Here is a 7,805-nt window from a genome sequence, read left to right as displayed (position 1 = left end):
ATGTTTTACCTACTCAGCCCAGAAGAACTTTTTACTTGGGAATTTTTTTTTCTTTTTTTTTGAGACGGAGTCTCGGTCTGTTGCCCAGGTTGGAGTACAGTGGTGCAATCTCGGCTCACTGCAACCTCCGCCTCCCAGGTTCAAGCAATTCTCCTGCCTCAGCCTCTCAAGTAGCTGGGACTACAGGTGTATGCTGCCACGCCTGGCTAATTTTTTGTATTTTAGTAGAGACAGGGTTTCACCATGTTGCCCAGGCTGGCTGTGAACTCCTAAGGTCAGGCAATCCACCCGCCTTGGCCTCCCAAAGTGCTGGGATTACAGGCGTGAGCCACCGTGCCCAGCCAGGATTGTTTTTTTAAAATACATGTATTTACAGTGTGGATGAACTGCAGTTGTATATCAACTCTTCCACATAAAGAAAAAAAAATGGTGTCTAAAATTACTAATGAGTTTTATCTTCCAGCCCTGGGCTTGAGTATTGGGTAGAAAGGGAAGAGCCTTCAACTTGAAACTAAAATGAAAAGACAAAATATTTTAAAAGAAAACGAAAGAAAAAAGGAAAGAGTTACTATTGTTGATTCCTTGGGCTATGTCTAAAAGATGATATTCTGAATGGTCTCATAGCATAAGGCACTTCGCACAAATAAGTAATAAGCTCTTCAGGTTTTCAAAACGGATGAGTAATCAGGGAGAAGTTGAAATGCACTCGAGAGTCAGCTGTTGGAGAATTTTGAAATCATAGACAAACTTGTGTGTTCAATAAGATTCTTCTCTTTTTAGGGTTTCTCCCCTTCTCTTCTTTCTTTTCCTTCCTTGTCCCCTTTCCCCAGAAAACATTTTTTAAAAACCAGCAGTTAGTGCAACTAATGTTCAGTCAGCACATAGTGCAAACAAGTGGAACCAAAAAGGTATATTCCTTCTTCTCAGCCTTTTTCTCATCAGCAGTTAAAAAAGAAAAAAAATGTCTGAGCTCTTTTAAGTCTTCATGGTTCCAAAATAAAAGATGAAAAACCCACAAAGAGAAGAGCATTCCCCTCAAAACCATGTGTCACAGATCCAAACGAGCCGTCTGTAGTTTGTCAAAGCATGCTTGTTAAGGCTTCTCATCTACAGACTGGCTGTGGTGTTCTGCCACATACAGGCTCTTGTCAATGTTGTTTGAATAGGTTTAATTTCTGTTCCCAGCTGCTCCTCAATACTTTTCAGGTCGAAGCAATCATCATATGTGATCAAGTTGATGGCTAAGCCAGGATGACCAAAGCGACCTGATCTTCCAATATGATGGAGACAGGTCTCTTCCAGCTTTGGGAAATCAAAGTTTATTATCACATTCACACCTTGTATATCAATACCTCGGGTAAACAGATCAGTGTAAACAAGATTGCATCATAAGCCATTTCAGAAATCATGAAATACACGATTTTGATGTTCCTGCCTCATTTTAGCATGAATATAGAAGCAAGAATAACCTAGTTGAGAAGTCTTGGCTAGCAATTCAACTTCCTGAGAGGAGTTACAGAAAATGATCGACTGGTTTATCTGAAGCCTGGAGAAAAGTGTGTTGAGGCAGTGTACTTTTTGGAGCTCAGTTACACATGCATAGTACTGGGTTACTCCCTTTAGAGTTAGTTCCTCCATCAGGTTAATCTCATAGGGTTTCTGCAAGTGGGAATTCATGAACTTCTGTACACTAAGAGGGAAAGTAGCAGAATGTAGTAAAGTCTTCCTGTTTTTAGGTAGCATGAGAATAATATCCTCCATTATCTGCACAAAATCCTGTGACAGCAACTTATCTGCCTGCTCATCTAGTACTATCATCTGGACATGATCAACCTTTGCTACTCTTTCTTTTTTTTCTTCTTCTTTTGAGATGGAGTCTCCCTTTGCTGCTCAAGCTGGAGTGCAGTGGTGTGATCTCAGCTCACTGCAACCTCTGCCTCCCCAGGTTCAAGCGATTCTCCTGCCTCAGCCTCCTAAGCAAATGGGACTGCAGTCACATGCCACCAAGCCTAGCTAATTTTTGTATTCTTAGTAGAGACAGGGTTTCGCCACATGGGCCAAAATGGTCTGGATCCCTTGACCTCGTGATCTGCCCACCTGAGCCTCCCAAAGTGCTAGGATTACAGGTGTGAGCCACCATGCTCGGGCTACTCTTTTCTTAGTAACAGCCAGGATTCTCCTAGGGCTAGCAATCACTACGTGCATTGTATCATCAAGCCTGATTATGTCATCTAGCAAATTGGTTCCTCCTGTGGTTGCCATCACTTTCGCCCCTCCCATGTGTTTCCTGACCTGGATGCAAATTTGACTGACCTGTAGAGCAAGTTCTCTAGTCGGAACAAGCACAGTTGCTTGTATATTGTGCTTCTTCAGATCTCGCCGTTCAAGTAAGGGAATGAGGTAGGCTCCACTCTTGCCTGTTTCATTTTTTGCTCTAGCTAAGATAGCCCTACCAGATAAAGCAATGGGAATGCTCTCCTCCTGAATAGGAGGTGGCTTTTCCCAGCCCATTTCAAAAATTCCTATCAGTAACTCCCGTTTCAAACAATAATCTTCAAACTCATTTTCTTGTGTGGAGTGTGGAGGTCACATCCGAAGTTTTGATTCTCAGATCCTTCACAGGGAGTTTTAAAGTCTTTTTCCAGTCATCACCAGGCCTAATAGTGGTGGTCATACACTGTGCTTGCTACTGGGTGCCATTATTGACTGTGCTAGTGTTTTTTAGCTGGTTCATCTGTTGCTGTGTCTGTGTGCCCCCTCCTCCAGGGCCACCACTGGGTTTCACAGGGCCCCTCCGCTGACCATTTTGACTGGACAGATCCATTATAACAAGGTTCTCTGTTCTGGCCGTGCTCATGCTGTTTTAGTTGCAAAGGTGTCTTTCAAACTTCAAAATTTTGAAAGTCAGTAGAGAAATTCTAATAACAGTTTATTAGGCTCTCCAAAACAAAGAGAAAAATATAAGTCTTGCTCAATAAATGAGTCCCTGTTGCAATGCAGGCAAGCACCTGTAAGTCTCTGAACAGTAAGCAGCAACTTTGCTCTCTTGCACAGAATAAGCTTTTTATTTTTGAAAAGCCCTCTGTGAAGCTTGAGTTACATCTGAATTCACTCACATCAATTAACGAGGCCGCTCGGAACCCTTGGTCCTTTATTGTTGACTTGAAGCTCCCCAAATCTATATTTAGTCTTAACTGTCACATTTGATCTTAGTTCTTTCGGTTGCTTCTCACTTAGTGCTGCATTCTTTAGTACTGTAAATTACATATAAATTTATTTATTTATTTTTTAAATTTTATTATTATTATACTTTAAGTTTTAGGGTATATGTGCACAAGGTGCAAGTTTGTTACATATGTATACATGTGCCATGTTGGTGTGCTGTACCCATTAACTCGTCATGTCATTTAGCATTAGGTATATCTCCTAATGCTATCCCTTCCCACTCCCCCCACCACACAACAGGCCCCAGTGTGTGATGTTCTCCTTCCTGTGTCCATGTGTTCTCATTGTTCAATTCCCACCTATGAGTGAGAAGCTGCGGTGTTTGGCTTTTTATCCTTGCGATAGTTTGCTGAGAATGATGGTTTCCAGTTTCATCCATGTCCCTACAAAGGACATGAACTCATCCTTTTTATGGCTGCATAGTATTCCATGGTGTATATGTGCCACATTTTCTTAATTCAGTCTATCATTGTTGGACATTTGGGTCGGTTCCAAGTCTTTGCTATTGTGAATAGTGCCGCAATAAACATATGTGTGCATATGTCTTTATAGCAGCATGATTTATAATCCTTTGGGTATATACCCAGTACTGGGATGGCTGGGTCAAATGGTATTTCTAGTTCTAGATCCCTGAGGAATCGCCACACTAACTTCCACAATGGTTGAACTAGTTTACAGTCCCACCAACAGTGTAAAAGTGTTCCTATTTCTCCACATCCTCTCCAGCACCTGTTGTTTCCTGACTTTTTAATGATCACCATTCTAACTGGTGTGAGATGGTATCTCATTGTGGTTTTGATGTGCATTTCTCTGATGGCCAGTGATGATGAGCATTTTTTCATGTGTTTTTAGGCTGCATACATGTCTTTTGAGAAGTGTCTGTTCCTATCCTTTGCCCACTTGCTGATGGGGTTTTTGTTTTTTTTTCTTGTAAATTAGTTTGAGTTCATTGTAGATTCTGGATATTAGCCCTTTGTTCTTTTTCTGTGCAGAAGCTCTTTAGTTTAATTAGATCCCATTTGTCAATTTTGGCTTTCGTTGCCATTGCTTTTGTTGTTTTAGACATGAAGTCCTTGCCAATGCCTATTTATTCAATAAGATATGTAACAATTGTAAAATATGTTATATGGGTTGTCTACTAATTTTACTATTATTTTAAATAATTGATGCTTTTAATCAACATTTTAATTTAAAAAATAAAATAATAAACAGAATTTTTTATTTTGTATTGATGTTACTAATTTAAATATACTGTTCTTTCAACATCAGTGAACAAACATATTCTATAAAAGGTAGAAGAGGGGTTCTTTTTCATGTTTGCTACATGTTCTATTTTCTGACCTGACAGATTTACAGAAATCTTGAGCATCGATTTCCTTTGCATAGGTCATCTCTTTTTCTTTCATGACTTTAGCATCAATTTGTATGTTTGTTTTTACTTCAGTTAGGGAGAGTTTGTCTGTTTAGCTATCTTCATGAAGTTTTTGTGTAACTAATAATGGTTTCATTATTGGACAGTGTTAACATTGATACATTCTTAAATATCATTTTAAAAGGATTTTATGACAAAAATGATGGAATAAACCTAATATTTTGTAAGCCTGTTTGGGAAATACTGAAAACTATCTAAATATATGATAGAACAAGAACTACACATACAATATAAATGAATATGTATATATATATGTTTTCTGAATAAGGGTATTTAATTTCATGGGGAAATCATGCTTAACATGGTGCTCATTCTGCAGTAATAAAATATTTTTAAACTGAATATAATTTTTGAATAAGGGTATTCAAAATAATAATAATTAATTATATTTTAAACTTGACGTTTGTTTATTGAATATATTTATCACTGGCTTAATTTTAGCATATAGATAGCATATAGATACTATATTTTTGTTAACATGAAACATTAGAGAACAAAATTGTGATACAAAGATGATTTTGACAGACTAGAAAAATAGACCACATCTGACAAGTGACCTCTAATACCTGCAAGTGAAAGCCATGAAATTAATTTCAAAGAACCAAATGGCCATAACAGCAGATTATATGAAAACAAAAATTCTTATGGACTTCAGTTGACACAAACATCAATGACTTAATATTTTGACGTAAATGCCGAAGTAGTTCATGTGACTTTAGTCTAAATTAGTAGAAGCGCAGTGGTCAGCATAAAATGCGTGGCAGACCTGCTGGTTTTCTTCTTTAGACTGACTGTATTACTTATTTGCTTTTTGTTGGACCATGTTTATTGGCATTGACAAGGCCGGACCTGCTACGAAGTAACTGGATTTAATTTGAGAAACTCCAAACATTCTGGTAGACAAAGGACAAAAAGAATGGCAAGATTTGCTTACCTGTTGTAAGGAAGAAAAAACAAAAAGACACAAATAGAGACATAACAATTAAAATTTGGTGAAATTGTGTAGAGGATGCAATCCCAGTTACAGTAATAGCATATCTGCACCATCATGTGATGTGTCTGCAAAATTTTAAACCATCTCTCCTGAATACGGTTTTGCATTTTATTAAACCTTTACAAACAGAAATAAGTAATTGCTTAACCAATGAATATTTTTAATTCTTATCCAAAATACTTAAAATTACAATAATATAGAATATGAATTACTAAACATGTTTTAATATTTTTAATAGTTTATAAATTCATAAACAGCATGAGTTCTAGAAGAGAACAAAAATATCTACTATAAAATTTTTTTTGCATTTTACCTTATAAAAAAATATTCCAAAGTCGTATTTTACCATCATAAATACAATTCTAATGAGCAGAAATTAAATCTGTCAGTCTAATGTATTGAATAAACCTACATTCATAGTTTATTGTTCTTTGTCTTTACTGTTGATGTAAGCTTTTGTTTCCTGACACTTTGGATCCCCCTTCACAGCTTTTGCTCTGTCTCTCAGAAATGTATAGGATAAATGTGGCAGGAAAAATTAACCTGCATGTCTCCTTCCCACTGCAGGGCGTAAAATAAGCACTTTACACTTTGAAGTCCCCCAAAATAAATGATAAATAAAAATAAAATGCAGATCAAAATGCAAAGACATAGGCATGGACATAGCAACTTAATAAAAGTAATTGCAGGTCTGTGAGGCACCAGTAGGTCTTAAAACCCTGGCAGTGGAGAAAGTCAAACCTGGAATTCCAGCCAAAGTCCCCCCTCTTAAGTCAGGCATGTTTCTGAACCATTCATGGTTTCAACTGTAAAATGGGAGTGTTTTAAATAAGTGATTCATGTTGTAAGCATAGTAAAATTGCTGGTATATATTAAATTATGAATTAATGTTAGTTTTTTATCATTATTATTATGTCAATATATTCACAAAAGATAATATACTTTATTTCCTGGGTTGTTATGAGAATGAAGATAATATTGAAGGAGTATGAAATTTATATATTGTGAATCCATTAAAAGATAAAAGACTTAATAATTAATCTTTGCTTTTATTAAAACTTTCTAATTTTTTTTCAAATATATATGCATCTCTAAATAAGTTTCCAAAAGTTTTGGGACTTCTAGAATTAGTTGCTGCTAATATATAAAATAACAGAGTTGATATTTAAAGTTCCAACTTCTAAAATAGTGTTTGCCACACATGTAAATGTTATATACTATTGTTAGAACTTAGATAAATATAAAAAATTGAAAAGGGCAATATTGGTCTTTGAAAATGAAGATCATTTGAAACACTAAGCCTTTGGCATTTACAAAAAACAAAATTGGATAAGGCTATGTTTAAATATTTTTAACTATTTTATTGGATTAGTCTATAGGTTGTAAATACATTTATATTACCATTGTTTTAAATTACTCTGTTCAAACCATATTCAAATGAATTTGAATATAAATGTATTTACAACTTGTAGATTGTAAATACATTTATATTAGCATTCTTTTAAGTTACTCTGTGTTTTTAGTAGTTTCTGTTCATTTTTCACAGTAAAACTATATTCTAAAGTAATAATATGCTGTAGTTTCAGGACTTACTTGATATTTTGCTTTTTATACGTTACAAAGTTATCAAAATGTGTATATAAAATTTAAGAAATGAAGAATATGTCATGTCCCCCCCAAATAAAACAATTACTTGAGAGTTGCATAAATTAGCACTTGCTTTAAAATCCACAAGATTTTTAAAAATTTAATGAATCTGTAAAAGTTGATCAAACTGACATTTACAATTACTCCTTACCAACATTAAAGGCTAATAAAATAATTTTAAAAGACTTTAAATTTATCTACTCTTAAATTGTAACTTATCAGACTAAGGCAGGTAATAAGAAGCACACATATAGTTATTATGTAGGTTACCTTATTATTAGTTGCATGATCTGAAGAAAAAATTATAAGTTCAGATTCACACAGACTAGATGGAGAAACAGTGTTTGAAAATATAAGTGATTGTAATAATTTTTACTAGATAGTGGTAAAGGAAGAGATTTTATGGGCCGAGATGAGAAATTTAAGAAAAGTAATAGTCTGAAAATTCCAGTGTCAGTGGCAAAAATAATCAGTGACACAAAATATGTGTAAAATAGCAATAAATGA

At 35.3% G+C, this 7,805-nt stretch overlaps 1 pseudogene; it reads right to left on the bottom strand.

Annotated features, from left to right (window-relative positions):
• Positions 1-569: 569 nt before the first annotated feature.
• Positions 570-2,871, bottom strand: LOC100461540 (probable ATP-dependent RNA helicase DDX6; annotated as a pseudogene).
• Positions 2,872-7,805: the final 4,934 nt, after the last annotated feature.

The sequence above is a fragment of the Pongo abelii genome, chromosome 14 (assembly GCF_028885655.2).
Source record: "Pongo abelii isolate AG06213 chromosome 14, NHGRI_mPonAbe1-v2.0_pri, whole genome shotgun sequence".
Taxonomy (NCBI): Eukaryota; Metazoa; Chordata; class Mammalia; order Primates; family Hominidae; genus Pongo; species Pongo abelii.
This window is presented reverse-complemented; position numbering and strand designations above follow the sequence as displayed.